General features: G+C 40.8%; 1 pseudogene; it reads right to left on the reverse strand.

The window, feature by feature from the left end:
* LOC109258419 (meiotic nuclear division protein 1 homolog) overlaps positions 1–17,743 on the reverse strand; it is a 34,044-nt pseudogene that overhangs the window by 13,596 nt on the left and 2,705 nt on the right.

A 17,743-nucleotide genomic window follows, 5' to 3' on the forward strand; every position in this document is an offset into this window, starting at 1 on the left:
TAGATATCCAGTTGTTCTGGCACCATTTGATGAAAAGATTGTATTTTCCTAATTTCATTTATCTTCTTTGCTGAAAATCAAATAACCCTATAAGCTTGGGTCTATATTTCTTCTGTGTATGATCCCTATGTGAGTATGATACTGTTTTGAAAACTGCAAATTTTTGTTATGTCTTGAAGTCAGGTGGTGTAAGTTCTCCAACTTTAGTCTTCTTAAGATTGCTTTGCATATTCTAGATCCTTTGCACTTCCATACAATTTGAGAACTAGCTGGTCAATTCCTACAGAAAAGAATGTTGGGAGTAAAATTGGATTTGTAATGAATCTTATTTATTTTTGAATGCAGAAAAAGCTGGTGGGTTATTTGAGTATTTGATTTAATTCTGACTACGCTTTCAATAGGAACAAAAAGAAAATAGAATACAAAATAGAAAAAGATCGAAGTGATTAAATAACTGTAAACTTGGAACAAGTAACGGGTGTAGGAATGCTTTGGGTTGTGTCTCTAAGAGGCATATTTTCTCTGAATTTTTGCCTAGTATTTTTTTTTTTTTTTTTTTTTACTGTTTGGTAATTCTTCCATGTGTATTATATAAGGCACAAAATAAACCACATAGCTCAATCTGACTTTGCTTCCAAAATTATTTACTCCTTTTTCTATGGTTTTTACGCTAGGAACGATAACAGAATGTATGCCCACCTGATTGAAACATCAATGGAAAATTCTGCTCCAAGATGGGGCTCAAGATTCTTATCCCAACCCTGTTTGTTAGCTTCCCTTAGGAAACCTGAGACATTTTCTGTATTGTACTGTGTCTTTCTCTTCTCTTTTAGTTCTTCCCCTTTGATATCAGAAATGCATGACCTTGTCTGCATGACTCAACCTTAAAATGGAAATGGAAAGAAATAATAAACCAGGAGGGAAAATGAATTTACTTCTTCTATTTCAATCCAGCTTCTTTTTTGTTTAGGTTTTTATTTATTTATTTTGCAAGAGAAAGAGAGAGAGAGGGAGAGAGAATGTGAGCCTGGGGAAGGGGAAGAAACAGAGGAGACAGGAAAAAATCCCAAGTAGGCCCTGCACTATCAGCACAGAGCCTGAGGTGGGGCTTGAACTCACAAACTGTGAGATCATGACGTGAGCCAAAATAAATTAAGCACAATTTATATTCAAATTATGCAAAGGGCATACACATAAGACAGGAGTTTGTTCTAGGCTTACTAGGCCTAGTAGACCAGTTAACTACAGTTCTAAAGAGATTAATTTTCTATTTTACTGAAAACATCTCTTTAATATGTCCAAATATGTATACTGGGTATGTGTATTAAGCATTTTGTGAGAGCAAAGAGTTTGGAGTTTAACACCATATCTTCTACTGTCTGCCTTATTTGTTATCACCAAAACTTTGAAATGAGCTAAAAGTCTTCGTCTTTGAATATCTCCAGTATTTCCATAAGAGAGGTCATTACTGGGCTTTTTTTTTTTTTTTTTTTTTTTTTAACTTTGGGGACAGAAGATGGGATCAGAGACAGTTTGGGCAAGGATTATTAAATGGCAAAGTGAATTTCCCATCAGATGTTTAGAATCTTTTGCCTGACGAGTGTGGTATCTAAAATGTAATATGTGCGTTATTGCATATCTGTCGAATCGAATGTCCTTAATCTTTGGGGCCTTCTTTATTTTGGCCAAAAGACAAAGAGATTAGCGGGATGACCTTTCCAGATTCTTGTCTAGCGTGCCGTTCTGATTTTAGCATTCAAGACAATTTCACAGTCATTCGATCTCTTAAAAAGTTTAGAATGTTTTTGTGAGCCTGCCCGGAGGGCCCTCTTCCCCCTGTGCGTTAACAGAACATCTGTGCCAAAGTGCTCTGTGCATAGGGAATCGATTACCACCGCTTCAGGGCTGGGACCGGGTTGAATGCAATAGCCATCATTCTAAAAAACTGCCCCGTGTGCTGCTACATAAAACAGCCTTCGAATTTACGTACTGGTAGGATCTTCTCGCCGCCTCCCCTAGAACCGATCAAAATTAAATGTTTCTGTGGACTTTCTAATCTCCCCCCCCCCCGCCATCTTACCACCTTATTTTAGTATTTTAGTAGTGAAAAAGAATTCAGGGCAGTCTGTCGTGCATCCTGATTCAAGGGAAGGAGAGAAAGGAGAGGAAGGATTTTCAGAAGGGCATGGGGGTCTGTATGATTACAATATTTATTTTCCATATAAATAGGAAGCTGAGGTCCAAAGAAATGAAATGGTTTACCCCTGGAATGTGACTCTAAACCCATTTGACTTTGAAGCCCAAGTAGTCTCTATTCTGTCACCTTACAGAAAGAACAAAGGGCTCCTATTGCCAAAAGGACTGTATCTTACAATGTTATAGGAAGGGTTCTAGGTTTGATTTCCTTTGAGTTTATAGAAATCCGTTATTTACTTTCAAGGCCCCAAGCACGGGGGGAAAGATTCGGCTTCTTTTGTAGATTTTGGAAACAGAGTTAAGTAATACTTTTTCCTGGTTCTCACTTTTACATCTTCTTGCTTAGCTGCCTGTTATCTGTGTTGGGTGTGGGGGATCTGGGTTAGTGACAAAAATACAAAAGGAAAATGGCAACCTTCGGGGTAGCAAAAATGCCATTTTGGTAGGAAGTTTCTACGTCTTTAGTGCAGTGATTGCTGTTGGCTGGGATCACCCAGCCAGGAGAGCAAACTGGCAGTGTATTTCTGCCTCCTGCCCGGAAAGCACCTATTGTGTTCATGCTGGTCCTTGGCACCCTGGCACATCCCCATCCTTACACTGTGGTATTCCAATTCGTTTTACTCAGTGTGGCTGGCACCCATCATCCCAAATTATTTCTTTTTGCTCAGCTACAGAATTATCATTTCTATTTCCAACTGGCAACAGCTTGTCACCCTTCCCAGATATATTTCCATCTTAATGAAGCTCTTATCATGCCAACCCTTTGCATAAAAATTTTCAATGTTTTCCCATTGTAGGTAGAATAAAACCCTCCTCCTTGCCATAGCCTGTAAGGCCTTATGTGATCTGGCCCATTCCCCCATTTCATGTCCCATTACTTCTCTCCTCACTCGTGGGACCCTGCCACACTCCTTCCTTGTTCTCAAACCAAACTCATTTTTATTTTCATTAGCTGTAACCAGGTTCCTTCTCATCATACAGGGCTTTTAGTTGATTTAAAATCAGAGGGGGTCCTTGCTCACTTTCACCCTTAACCCAGTTTCTCTCCACTCCACGTTGGCTTTACTTTTATCACATCATCTTTTCCATGTTTTCCAAAGGAAGTTTCACAGTCAAACAATCATGTCTTTATTTGTTCATTTTGTTTTCTGAGTCTCTTGATCAGATTGTGGGCTCCGTTTGTGAGGGGCCGTCTCTACCTATTTCCCACCGTGTTCCTTGTGCACAGAATGGTAAACATTCAGTACTTATTGACCAAATGAGGGCCGTGTATGGGCACCAAGGGGTGGCTGATCATCAGCAGACATCTAGCCACCATGGCAAGCAGTTCAAGGAAAGATTTTTCATAGAAATGGCGAATAGGAGGCAGGGATTGCGTCCTATTCACTCCCCAAAACGACTCCAAATTGTTGACATGGGCAAGTCAAGACCAAATACAGGCACTTCTCGTTTTGCATGGTTCTAAGATGCATGAATGTTCAGTTACCCCGGTGTAGCTTAACCAGCCAGTCCCCCAACAACACAGTTCAAATTTCGGTCACCAGGATGCATTAACTGCAAATTGCCAGAGTACAAACTTAGCTGCTAGCTCTTTGGCGCTCACGTCATTACATAAGCAACAGTTGTACCCCCCTGCCCCTGATACGCCGCGTCTTCCAAAGTCAGTGGGGGACGGGTCGTTGCACGTCTGTTATCCAGTCCACACACAGACAGTAAAGCGGGTGGTTGTGTTGCCTCCTTTGTCTCCCCGTGATAAGCCCATGCTCCATTTTGAGAAAATAGATACTCGGGGAAGGAAATTGGCCAACAAAGATGAAAGTGCACCCAAGACACAAAAATCGCTAATCGTGGAAGTAAAATTTGGATCAAGCCTAAATGGAATTACAGACTGTATGCCCGACTGTGGGGATGTTAACATTGTCCCCAAAGGAGAGAACCGAGGTGTGCAGCCGAGGAACTTAGTGAAGGGAACTTATCAACAACATTAATGCGGAACGTGGTGTGGCGGAAGGACGACAGGGACCCAGAGGCAGTGATGCTGGTAAAATCTTCACATTGAAGGAATTCTTGACGACGTTTCATGGCATCAAAAGCACAAAGGGTAAAATAGCAGAAGCCAATCCGCTTAGAAGGGAAAACATCAAAGACATCAAGACAGAATGACATCGAAAAGATGTTTACCTCATATTGTAAGTCATATGAGAAAAAGAAGGCAAGCAGCGTTCAAACTGAAGTTGTTTTTCCCCAAGATAGAAAGTGATTTGATCCTCAATCTTCCTCATGTTTAAATTACAGTGAATGAATATTTATTTGGCCCTTTTTCACTTTTGCATCTATAACTGGCGGTAAGGCAGAATGCGGTATTTTGACAAACACTTGTAAAAGTCACAGCCCGATCTTGCTTTTCCCCTCCGATGGCTGGTTGCTTTGGATGCTTTCAGTGCGCATGCTCGTTCTGCAGCCCCGCACCTTGTTCTTATGGAGCGAAGACTTCCTGTTGACTCATGTGCTCACTAGCACCTCCTTGCACTTGGGTAGGTTCCCCCAGGAAGAACCGGCAAAAAGGTTTTCCTTTAAAGGATAGAATTCCTTTCAATGGAAAATTGATCACCGGGTGTTTTCCTTTAATGGTGCGCATTTCTTTCTATACAATATGGCGTCATTATAATGAACTGTTAAAAATTTGGAAACTAAAAATTGTGAAGACGAAAACGCAAATCACCCTGAGGGCTGCCACTATCTAATCGTTCCTTAGGGGGACCTGGGTGGCTCAGCGGGTTAGCATCCAACATTTGACTTCAGCTCAGGTCATGATCTCACCGTCGGGAGATGGAACCCAGCGCCAGGTGCCGCGTCAGGCGCCATGTGGGTGTGGAACCACTTAAGATTCTCTCTCTTCCTCTCCCTCTGCCCATCCCCCGCTTGCACGTGTGTGCTCGCTCTCTCTCTCTCTCTCTCTAAAAAAAAATAATCATTAGTAATATCTTGGGGGATGTTTTTCCATACTTTTCCCTATGCATATATCTCGATGAGATACGGAGCATTCCGTACATGTTTCTTCATTTGAAAATTCTTTTTAGCCAAAATGTTATATATATATATATATATATATATATATATATATATATATGTTTAATTATACAAAAAAATGATAAGATAAATTATCTGAGAAGGACTAGTGCTCATGTATATATGCATAAGAGAGAGACACACAGAGAGAGAGATCATAGATGTTACTATCTCAATGTGGGAGTTTGTGTTATTTTATTTAGCATCAGAGTTGGTTAGACGGGCTAGCTCATATACTGATGGTGATAGTGAAAATTGGTACAAACTTTCCAGAGAACAATTTAGCAACATGCATCAAAATTTTGAAAGTAAACGTCCTTTGACCTAGGGTAAATTCAAGTCTAGAAATTTAACCATAGAAAATAATGAGAAAACCACAAGGGTGTCCATCACATCTTGGTTTATGAGAGTAAGAGGAGAAAACAGCAGTTTAGGGGTGCCAGGATGGCTCAGTTGGTTGAGTGTCCCACTCTTGATTTTGGCTTAGGTCATGATCCTAGGATCATGGGATCTAGCCCTGCATCAGGCTCTACCCTGAGCAACTTTCCAAATGTATAATATAGTATTGTTAATTATAGTTACCATGCTGTACATTACATCCTCAGGGCTTATTTATCTTATAACTGGGAGTTTGTACCTTTTGATCACTTCTGCCTTTGTGAATGATCAATCTGTCCAATCTGCTCTCTGTATCTGTGAACTTACGATTTCTTAATTTGGTCTGTTTGTTTATTTATTTACTTATTTATTTGAGTCTGCATATCCATAAAGTATTTGTCTTCCCCTTACTTATTACACTTAGTATGATGCCCTTGTGGTCCATTCATGTTGTCACAAATGGCAGAATTTTCTTCATTTTTTTTTTTTTTTTACAGCTGAGTAATATTTCATTGTATATATACAATACATCTTCTCATCCATCTATGGATGGACACTTAGGATGTTTCCATGTCTTGGGCTATTGTAGATAATTGTGTAAAAAAAACTCGGGGTGTAGATACATTTTCAAATTAGTGTTTTCATTGCATTTGGATAAATACCAAGAACTGAAATTGCTGAATCATGTAGTAGTTTTATTTTTAATTTTTTGAGGAAACCCCATACTGTTTCCCACAATGATTGTACCAGTTGCCATTTCCACCAACAGTACACAAGCATTCCCTTCTCTCCACATCTACACCCAATTGTCATTGCTTGTCTTTTTGATCATATCCATTCTAACAGATGTGACGTGATACCTCATTGTGATCTTGATTTGCATTTCCCTGAGGACTAGTGATGTTGAGCACCTTTTCATGTACTTGTTGGCCACCTGTATACGATCTTTGGAAAAGTGTCTATTCAGTTCCTCTGCCCAATTTTTAATTGGATTATTTGGGATTTCATTTTGTTTTGCTTTTGTTTTTGTTTTTGCTCTTGAGTTGTATGAGTTCTTTATGTATTTTGGATATTAACCCCTTTTCAGATTTATGATTTGCAAATATTTCCATAGGTCGCCTTTTCATTTTGCTGACTGAGGCCTAGAGACATTAAATAACTTGCCTAAGACTCTTGTTTTTTCCTCGAAGTAGCAAATACAAATATTTATTTCTTCATAAAAATTGTAGAAAACAACATTTCAATAAGGATAATATGCCTTTTGAAACATGCTACTTTTTATCTAAATCATCTTTTTACTTAAAAACCAATAAGAAAAGTGGAGAATATTACCAAATGTTGTCCAGAGGTTTTATAGATATGGCAGAAGACCCCCTGATGTTAGTTACATTGAGTCATTTGCCATTCTTTGGTCACAACAGGCTGATCGTTACAACTAACGCTTGATCAAATTGTGACAAAGATGGTTTTTGCTCCAGAGATCCTTCCACACTGTCTCCATGATGGTTAATTTTCTATGTCAGCTTGGCTGGCTATGGGGTGTCCAAATTAAACATGATTTCTCTGTGTGTCTGTGAGAATATTTCTAGCTGAGATTAGCGTTTCAACTCTTGGTTTAGTAGATTATCCTTTAAATTGTGGGTGGGTCTCATCCAATCTCTTGCAGGGCTGAAGAACAAAAAGTGGAAGAAGAAGGAATTCATCCCTTCCCGCCACCCCCTGCTACCCTCCTTCCCCCCCCCCCCCCCCCCCCCCCCCCACCGAGTGAGCCAGGACATCTCATTTCACCTGCACTTGGACTGGAATATTTACACCAATGGCTTTCCTGGGTCTCCATCTTGCAGATGGCAGACGGTAGGACCTCTCAACCTCTCACCTGAGCCAATGCTTTATAATAATATTTTTTATATACTATTGGTTCTGTTTTTCCAGAAAACCCCAACTACTTAGTACCTGACCCAACCACAGTAGTTACATTATTTTATCCATCCCTCTTCTATCCATGTTCTATCAGAGTCTTCTAACTGAAGGCAATCAGTGCTCATTCATACTTGTATATAAATTAGTGATAACAGTTGAACATTTTTACTTGGGCTAAATAAGTACAATTTCAGATGAGAAGTTATAGGCATTTTCAGCACGGTCCTTGGAGAAGCTCAGAGTCATATTATGTAGAGGGTAGTCTACTCTATTTTTGTGTCAGGAAATTCCTCTGTAAACAGATATTGTATGACTGTTGCATGAGTTTTTCTATTGATGTGTAACACACCACAAATTTGGTGGTTCAAGAGAACACAAGTTTATCTCACACTTCTGTAGACCAGAGATGTAAATGCTGGGCTAAAATCAAGGTGTCTTGATCTAAGGAACTGCATTCCTTCCTGGAACTTTGAGCTCATTTTCATTATCAGTTTTGGAAGATGAAGCTCTGTAGAATTTTTTAGATATTAAAATGTTTATTTTCAATGAATATATACATTGGGTATACTTAGTCTCCTTTCATTCTGAGTCCTTTGTGAGAAATTACCCAAAAACGTTAGATTCACCATGACATGAACCAGCACAGCTTTATTGGCTCTAAAATAGTCAAATCCTATGCGGAGTGAATTTAGGGACTAGGAAACACCTTTGTGCTCCTAATATTTCCCTTGCTCATAAATTTGCATGTTAATTACATCTTTAAGTCATTGAGAGTAAGTTTAAAAATGGCAAAGTATGAGTGAATGCAAACATTTTTTTTTTCTTTACTCTGTTACTGGAAATGGGAATATTATTTATCAGTTTAGCTAATCAGTCACCTGGTGTTGGCAGGTGCGATGGGAACGGGTGGAGGCCTGGGAAAATGGTGCTGACTGGACCCCTACCCGGCGGGCTGGAGTCTCCAAAGCGGGGGGCTGCACATCACTTAGGCTTGTGCTCTCCCAACTCGTCACAGGGTGAGGGAACCGCAGGGCATTCTCTCAAGACTTGGTTATCGTGTACCTGAGGGAAGAGGCACTGTGCTGGGCTCCCACTTCCAGTGCTGGGCCCAGCAGGGGTCCAACCTGCTGGGTAGGTGGAGGGGGTGGTAATCTTGACAATGGGATTGGCCTGAGGAGATATGTTTGGGAGTGTGCTGATACGCATCTATAGTATTTTTTTTACTACGGTCAGTTTCATGGGCCTCCTCGCTCAGACCCTCTGTGCCTTCCATGGCTTACCACCCCCTCCTTAACTTGACTTTGTTGTTTTTGATCTTGTATTCCTGCTCTGTTAGGATGAACCTGATTGGGCTGAGGGCTCTTCCATTGGGAAAAAGCTGACTTATCCATCTTTTGCAAAAAAGATGTATTTGCCTTTGAAAACCTTCATGGCTGGTGTAAGGGAGGCAAGAGAGGAGGGTTATTGTATAGGACGACTTTCACTATCACTAGTGGAATAATCACTGCTCCCTATTGGCTCAGTGGAATCTCTTTCTGTATGGGGGCCATTGTACACACTCACATGGATGCAGACTACAGCACAGTATTAACACACTCTTGTCATTTACTGTATTTAATGCAACTGGCAATAAGGCAGCAAAGGGTCTATATCTGTAGGCAACCTGACTGAGAATGAAGCAAAGCTTACTCTGGTATGGAAAAGCAAAGGAACCATAGATACTTTGAAGTGACAGAAAATACACTAGGGCCATGTGTGAGCACTTTGCAACGTTGTGAAAAATCACTGATTTCTGCCAAACACCACGGCCTGAGACTGAGCATCCGAGCGTGGGAGATGATCACTCACAATCCCGTAGAGAGAGAGAGAGAGAGAAAGAGAGACAGAGAGAGAAAAGAACCACTGGGTCACTGGTGATCATGTGACATTCGTCGTCACGTACTATTCATATTGCAAGACGTGGCTCGTTTATCAAGTTAAAAATTATTAGAAATGTTTGTGCGTCTTGCGGAACACTCACAGAGCCAGTTACTCGCAATCCAAGGTTTTACTGTACTACAAAATAATCACCACAGTACGTCTACTTACCATAGGTCACCATACACTTGACCCCCTTCACCCTTTCCACACCCCCATCTCTCTTCCTTTGTGACAACACCAGTTCGTTCACTGTATCCATGAGTTTTCTTTTTGTTTTCAGATTCCACATTTCGGTGGTATCGTATATTTGTCTTTCTCTGTCCACCCTATTTCACTTAGCATAATGTCCTCAAGGTCCATCCATGTTGTCACAAATGGCCAGATTTCCTTCCTTTTTTATGGCTGAGTAGGTTTCCACTGTGTATGTACATCACTCGTTGTCCATTCATCTATCGACGAGCACTTAGGTTGTTTCCATATCACGGCTATTGTCAATAACATAGACATCGTGGGTGCATATACATAAACATAAACATATCATACATATCCATAAACATGGTGGGTGCATATACCTTTTCAAATTAGAGTCCATTTTCTTCAGATAAATATCCAGAAGTGAAATAGTTGGATCATACGGTAGTTGTATTTTTGACCTTTGAGGAAACTGCCTGCTGTTTTCCATAGTGGCCGTACCAATTTACATTCCCACCAACAATGCATGAAGGTTCCCTTTTCACCACAACCCCTCCAATACTTGCTATTTCTTGTCTTTTGTTTTATTTTTTAATTTTTTTTAACTTGTAATTTTTTTTTTTTTATTTTAGAGACAGAGTGTGTGAGCCAGGGAGAGGGGCAGAGGGAAAGAAAGAACCTTTTTTTAAAAATTTATTTTGAGAGACAGCAAGAGAGAGAGAGTGCACACGTGCACACGTGTAAGTGAGGGACGGGCAGAGAGACAGAGGGAGATAGAGAATCCCTGGCAGGCTCTGTGCACTGTCTGTGCAGGCATGGACTGGATCTCATGAACCAAGAGATCGTGACCTGAGCCAAAATCAAGAGTGGGACACTTAATAGACCGAGCCACCGAGGCGCCCCAAGAGAGAATCTTTTTTCTCTTTCTTTTTTAAAAATTTATTGTCAGGTTAGCTAACATACAATGTGTACAATGTGTTCTTGGCTTCAGCAGTAGATTCCTGTGGTTCATCACTTACATACAACAGCCGGTGCTCATCCCGACAAGTGCCCCCCTCAATGCCCATCACCCATTTTGCCTGTCCCCCGCCCTTCACCCCCATCAACCCTCAGCTTGTTCTCTGTATTTAAGAGTCCCAAGAGAGAATCTTAAGCAGGCTGCACGCTCAGCATGGAGCTTGACATGGAGCTCGATCCCACGACCCTGGATCGTGACCTAAGCTGAAAATCAGGAGTCGGACGCTCAACTGACTGAGCCACTCAGGCACCCTCATATGCCCTTCTTAAAATTAAACTTTTTTATTTTGGAATATTTTCAGATTTACAGAAAAGTTGCAAAGATAGCACAGAGAATTCCCGTATACCCTTTCCCAGTTTCCCCTGAAGTGAACACCTTACTTCATGTCTTTTTTATTCATCAGCGTTCACTGGGAGCCTAAACTCAGCCTTGGCTGTCGATGAGGCATTGTCATTAAAATCACACTGCAAATATATCATGTAATATCTGTTTCGTGGCTCTCATCGGTCATGCTGTTTCAGCCTCTGGTCTGCCTTTTACATCAAGAAGAATCTAGCATAAGTCATTTTGACCTTGGAATTGAAGGCCTGAGTTTAGGTCCGGACTCTGCTGCTTACCAGTTTCTTCCTCTGTAAACCACAGACAAGACCACTTACTCTGCCAAGCTCAGAAAACTGGTTTGAGAATTTGTCAAGTGTCAGCTCTGCGAGGATAATGGCATTTCTCATCTCACTCATTACTGATTCCCTGGTGTCTCGTAAAGGGCCAGAACACAGCAATACAGTACTCATACAAACATGATTGAAATGAATGAATGATGCAACAAGGTAATGCTCGTAATGTTTTTTATAACTTAAAAAATGGCATAAATACATTAGGAGTTTTAACTACTCATCTACAAACAGAGGATAATGTGTGTGTTAGTTGATGTCGGTCATGATGATTGAAACCCATTCACCAATTCCCATTTTGTTCACGATGGAGTCAAACCCTTTACGGGTCCCTCGCAAGGAGCGGGCATTTTTATTTTTTTTTTTTAATTTTTTTTTTTAACATTTATTTATTTTTGAGACAGAGAGAGACAGAGCATGAACAGGGGAGGGTCAGGGAGAGGGAGACACAGAATCCGAAACAGGCTCCAGGCTCTGAGCCGTCAGCACAGAGCCCGATGCGGGGCTTGAACTCACGGACCCCGAGATCATGACCTGAGCTGAAGTCGGACGCTTAACCGACTGAGCCACCCAGGCGCCCCGTGGAGCGGGCATTTTTAAAAGTGGGCTGTTTTTAAAAGTGCTGGGCCAAGAAGAAGTTCGCTATTTTTGCTAACATTTTCCGGCAGCTCATGAGAACCTGAAAACAAATATTGTTCTTTCTTCAGATGTTTACTGGCCTAGCGTGCTGATTTGCATTTTTGTTATCCGTTGTGGTCTTGATTCTATCTCCTGAGAAAAGTAAATGTTTATAAACCATGCACCTGCGTTTTGTTACTTATTTCAGAAATGCCTTCATCTCAGCCTCGCCTTTCACCTGTAATGAGTTTTGTGTTTCATTTTGATTTGATTTTCTTTCCAGTCTGCTATACCAATAGACAAAACCTGAGATATTACATTTAGGATCCCTTTGCTGGAAAGGCAGACTAAACCTTTTGTTTATGCTACAGCCCCTGGAGGTCCCCTGGGGACAATGTCGCTATTTCCATTCTCATGATTGTTGTGTGAAAATGGTCTCTTGTTATTACTAAATCTTCCGAGCTTACTGGTTCTGGGGAGGAAGGAAAAGGTGTAAATATTCGAGCCTCCCTGCACAGAGGAACCCAAAACTGTCACATCAGTCCAATACATCCATGAGTCAGTCCATTTGCATAGAGAATAAGGTCATGGGAAATAAAGCTTTCAGTAATGTCAAATTTGAATATAAAAATGCTACCCTGAGTTTAAAATATGTATACAAAACCGGAGTTCACTCATGTATAACCTCAAACATTGCTCCGAATGGCAATAATGCCGGTATAGAATTATGAAGTTTCAGAACCAGAAGTTCTATTTTGATCCCCTCGTTATATATGTGAAGAAATGGAGGCCTAGACAGGCTGGCTGCCTGTCAATGTTCAGACAGCGAGCCACTGGCAAAGTCAATAAAGAAATACAGGCCTTGGGATCTGAACGCTAGCTTTCTCCAAACACAGTTGCTTTTTAGTGGTTATTAATTATTCAGTGTAGAGGTTACCCAGGGCTTACTGCTTTCCCTCCTTGGTCCTGCCTCTGTTTTAAAACGTTTTCTAATTGCATCTGATAGGGTGGGGAGGTAGACCCTCAGTCAGTCAATTTTGCGCTCTTTAGTAGATTGGGTAAAGATTTAATGGGAAGGAGTTATTTAAAAGATAAAAATAAGCTCTTTACAAGATTCTGTGATTTGTATCTATGTGATTATATCTATTTTTATCTATTTCCTCTTGTTAATTAAAAATATTTTAGTGTGTGTGTATTTATATATATTGTACCAACATAGACTTATATCAATATATTATCAGAAATATGATTCCAGATAATATTATTGATTAACAGGCTTCATTCTATGATGTAAACAAAAGAAACAGAAAATAGTGCTTTCCAATCTGGTTCAGTTGTCACACATGGGTAGCAATAAACAGTGCACGTCCGTGTAATTCATGCCACATTCTTGGAAATAAAATTAAAAAAAAAATCTGAAGCTAGAGATGGGTTAGAGATACAGGTGTGGCAGAGGTTGGATTGATGGAGAAAGATTTTTTGAAGTATAGTGTGAAAATGGGGCGCCTGAGTGGCTCAGTCGGTTAAGCATCTGACTTCGGCTCAGGTCATGATCTCACGGTTCGTGAGTTCGAGCCCTGCGTCGGGCTCTGGGCTGACCGCTCAGAGCCTGGAGCCTGTTTCTGATTCTGTGTCTCCCTCTGTCTGCCCCTCCACTGCTTGCACTCTGTCTCTCGCATTGTCTCAAAAATAAATAAACATTAAAAAAATTAAAACAAAAAATATAGTGTGAAAGTGGTTCTGTTAGTTGAATAAAATTAAATTTTTTTCATGTATGTTATACGCTAAAGGCAATTATAACATTTTTTCCCAGTTTTGCATAAGATATTTTTAAAAAGACTTGCATAGGATTACCAAGATACCCATCATAAAATTGTCATTGTCAGTATACTTATAGAAGACATAATTTCCAAATTTACTTCTGTCTTGGGTTAAAAAAAATACTAGAGATATGTCCAAAAAGAAAACAAGTGAAAGTAAGAAAGAAATACAGAGAGAAAGAGAGAGAGAGAGAGAGAGAGAGAGAGAGAGATCCTTACAGAGGCTCATGTTTAAAAAACAACCAGTGATGACAAAATTGGCATACACACATGGTTCTTAACACTTTGGTGGCTTGATTAGGGGCATTTCTTCAGCAATTCTCTTCTCTGTAGCATCAATGTTTCTTTTCATACTTAATTACTCCCCTTATCTTTAAAACACAAATAAACTTCTCTTGAGGCCACCTCTTCTCCAGCTACCACCCTTTGTACCCAAACTACTAAAGAGTTACCTCCTTACCATCCTCAATTCCTTTGCTTCCTTCCAAATTGTGTACCTTTTATTTCTTTTTCTTGTCTTGTTACATTAGCTAGAACTTCAGTTTGATGTTGAACAGGAGTGTTGGAAGGAGACATCCTTTCATTGATCCTGATCTTAGTGGGAAAGCATTGAGTTTCTTACCATTATTTATGAAGCTAGCTGTAGGTTTTTGGTAGATATCCCTTATCAAGTTGAAGAAGATCCCCCTCTGTCCATAGTTTACTGAGAACTTTTATCGTGAATGGGGTAAGATTTTGTCAAATGCTTTTTCTGCATCTATTGATACGATAATCACGTTATTTTGCATGTTCAACATGTCGATGTGATGTATTATATTATTACATTTTCAAATGTTGAACCAATCTTGCATACCTGGAATAAATCTCATTTGGTAATGGTATACAATTCTTTTTGTATATTGTTGGATTGGATTTGGTAATATTTTGTTGAGGGTTTTTGCATCCATGTTCGTTCCAGTCCCTTTTTTTGCCATTGTCTCTTAAACCACTTGAAAGTGTTTATTTCCACCCTGCCTGGAGACTGCTTTATTCACAGGCCCCAATAACTGCAATATGTGAAACCAGCGGCCTTTTCCTGTTCCCACCTGCTCTAGCAGAGGACACGGATGCAACTCATTACTTCTGATCCTTGAAGCTTTGTCTTTACTTGGGTTTCCTCCAGAATCTTGTGCTCTTCTTCCTCTCTTCTCCCCTGCTGACCCTCCTCTTTGGACCTCATCTGTATCACACCCAGGTTCATGGCATTAGATATCAGCCCTACAGTATCTATTCCCAAATCTTTACCTTCAGCTCAGTCCCATCCTCCAATATCTGATCATGTATCCAGTGTTCTAGGTGAAATCTTCAAAATCTGTCCAAATCACACTCTTGATTCTCCAAACTCTCCTGCATCTGGCGACTTGATCTTCCAATTGGCTTGGCTCCAAATTCCAAGTTATCCGTGATTCTTTCCTTTTGCTCTCACACTTCAAATTCAGTCATCAGGAAACTTCTCTTGGCTCTACCTTTAAAATATCCACTGACACTTGTCACTCCTCCACTCCTATGCCCTGGTCTAAGCCACCGCTGTCCTCTTCCTCAAACCATTTTAATGGACACTTAACGCTTCTGTCTACGTGCTCTCTTTCCCCATTCTCTCTCCCCAGAGTATTGTCAACTAGAGTGTCACTTCATAGCTGAATTCTGGGCGTGTCGTCCCCCTGCTCAAACCCTCCAACATCAAACGACCTCCGGGCAGAAGCTTCTCTGTCTTCACTGTTGCTACCTTCCTTCTCCTGGCCACTTTGGTGCTCCTTGACCACTGGACACATTTCACCTCAGTGTCATGGCGATGTTCCCATTCTGCTACCTGCGTTGCTCCTCCCCCACATGTCCCCATGACACCTGTTCTCAATCAGCGTTTCTAAGTCTTTGTTCAGTTGTCACCTTCATGATGAAGCCTTCCCATACTGTCCCTTTTAAAGCCTCAGCCCGTCCGACCTGTGGCACTGGCTGTTCTGCTTCTTCACCTTATTTTTTCTCCCAAGTATTGATCTTCTTCTTTAAAAAAAAAATGTTTTTTAGGGGCGCCTGGGTGTCTCAGTCAGTTAAATGTCAGACTTCAACTCAGGTCATGATCTCACGGTTCGTGAGTTCGAGCCCCGCTTGGGGCCCTGGGCTGACAGCTCAGAGCCTGGAGCCTGCTCTGGATTCTGTGTCTCCCTCTCTCTTTGCTCCTCTCCAATTCACGCTCTGTCTCTCTCTCTCTCTCTCTCTCTCAAAAATAAGTAAACATTGGGGCGCCTGGGTGGCTCAGTCGGTTAAGCGGCCGACTTCGGCTCAGGTCGCGATCTCACGGTCCGTGAGTTCAAGCCCCGCGTCGGGCTCTGTGCTGATGGCTCAGAGCCTGGAGCCTGCTTCCGATTCTGTGTCTCCCTCTCTCTCTGCCCCTCCCCCATTCATGCTCTGTCTCTCTCTGTCTCAAAAATAAATAAACGTTAAAAAAATTAAAAAAAAATAAGTAAACATTAAAAATAATGTTTGTTTATTGGGGCCCCTGGGCGGCTCCGTCGGCTAAATGCCTGACTCTTTATTTCAGCTCGAGTCACGATCTCACAGTCTGTGGGATTGAGCCCCAGGTCAGGCTCCACGCTGATGGTGCAGAGCCTGCTTGGGACTCTCTCTTTCCCTCGCTCTCTGCCCCTCCCCCCACTCGTGGGCACTCGCACATGTGCTCTTTCTCTCAAAATAAACAAGTATGCCTATTTATTTTCTCAAAATAAAGAAAATGTTTACTTATTATTTCTCTTAAAATAAATAAATAAGCAGATTTATGAAAGAAGGAGAGAAAGAGCAGGGGAAGGGGCAGAGAGAGAGGGGAAAGAATCCCAAGTAGGCTCTGTCCTGTCAGTGTCGAGCTGACGTGGGGCTCGATCCCAAGAACTGTGAGATCGTGACCTGAACTGAAATGGAGTCAGACTCTTAACTGACTGAGCCACCCAGTTGCCCCCTGCAGCCCAACGTTTCTCTACTAATAGCATATTGTTTTACTTATTTTTGTGTTTATGGGCTGTTCTCCCCCTAGGATGCAGGCTCCACTGAGGTATATATTTTTTGCCAGTTTTTTCACTGTTCCATATCCGCTGCCTAGTGCAGTTCCCCACTCAGCAGACACTGAAATGTTTGTTCAGTGGATGCATGAAAGCAAGTTGGGGTCCTATAAACCTGCTGAAAATCCCGCCGGTGTAACTCAGGGTAGGTAATGGCCCTCCCTTGGGACAAAGTTTATTGATTTGTAAAACAAAACCAATAAGACCTCTCATATGTTGTTTTGAGGCATAAATTTTATAATTGTGCGTAAAGCGCAGAGCAGAACCCTTAGTGAGTTCTTCACATATTGTAATTCGTGCGTGTTTTTACTCACTTTCCACCTGTGTATTCTTTCAATAGTGGGTGGTTTTTTTTTTTTTCAAACTCAAGTAGAAAAATTTTAGTGACTTGTTTCTTCCCTGGCTGGTAAAATACTTGACATATAACCTTCAGATCTTCGTAGTTGTAGTTGAAAATATTTTGAGTTATTTTTCCTAAAATTTCATTCAAGAAAATTTTCAATGCTATTATTTATAAGTTGTTTTTTTTTCCTCTAGAAAATGTTTGCACGCATTTTGGTATCACTGTTCATGGTGAAGAAGCATATGTGGTCTCCAGAGATTGCTGGTATCTTACTCACGGTGTTTCAGGCTAAATAGAGCATTTCGCTTTTCCTTTCATAAACCATAATAAAGTAAATTTTTAGAAAATTAATTGCCTTTTGATGTTTAATATTAAGTGGGAAAAACTCAGCAGCATGAATGCTAGATGTGTTTTCCTTCACTGCTAATATTTGATAATAGCTTTAGTCTTAAAAAATAAATTGCTAATGATTTTCCCAATGGCAGATACCATTTATTATTTTAATCAAA

The sequence above is a fragment of the Panthera pardus genome, unplaced genomic scaffold (assembly GCF_024362965.1).
Source record: "Panthera pardus isolate Hobbes unplaced genomic scaffold, ASM2436296v1 HiC_scaffold_7, whole genome shotgun sequence".
NCBI classification, from domain to species: domain Eukaryota; kingdom Metazoa; phylum Chordata; class Mammalia; order Carnivora; family Felidae; genus Panthera; species Panthera pardus.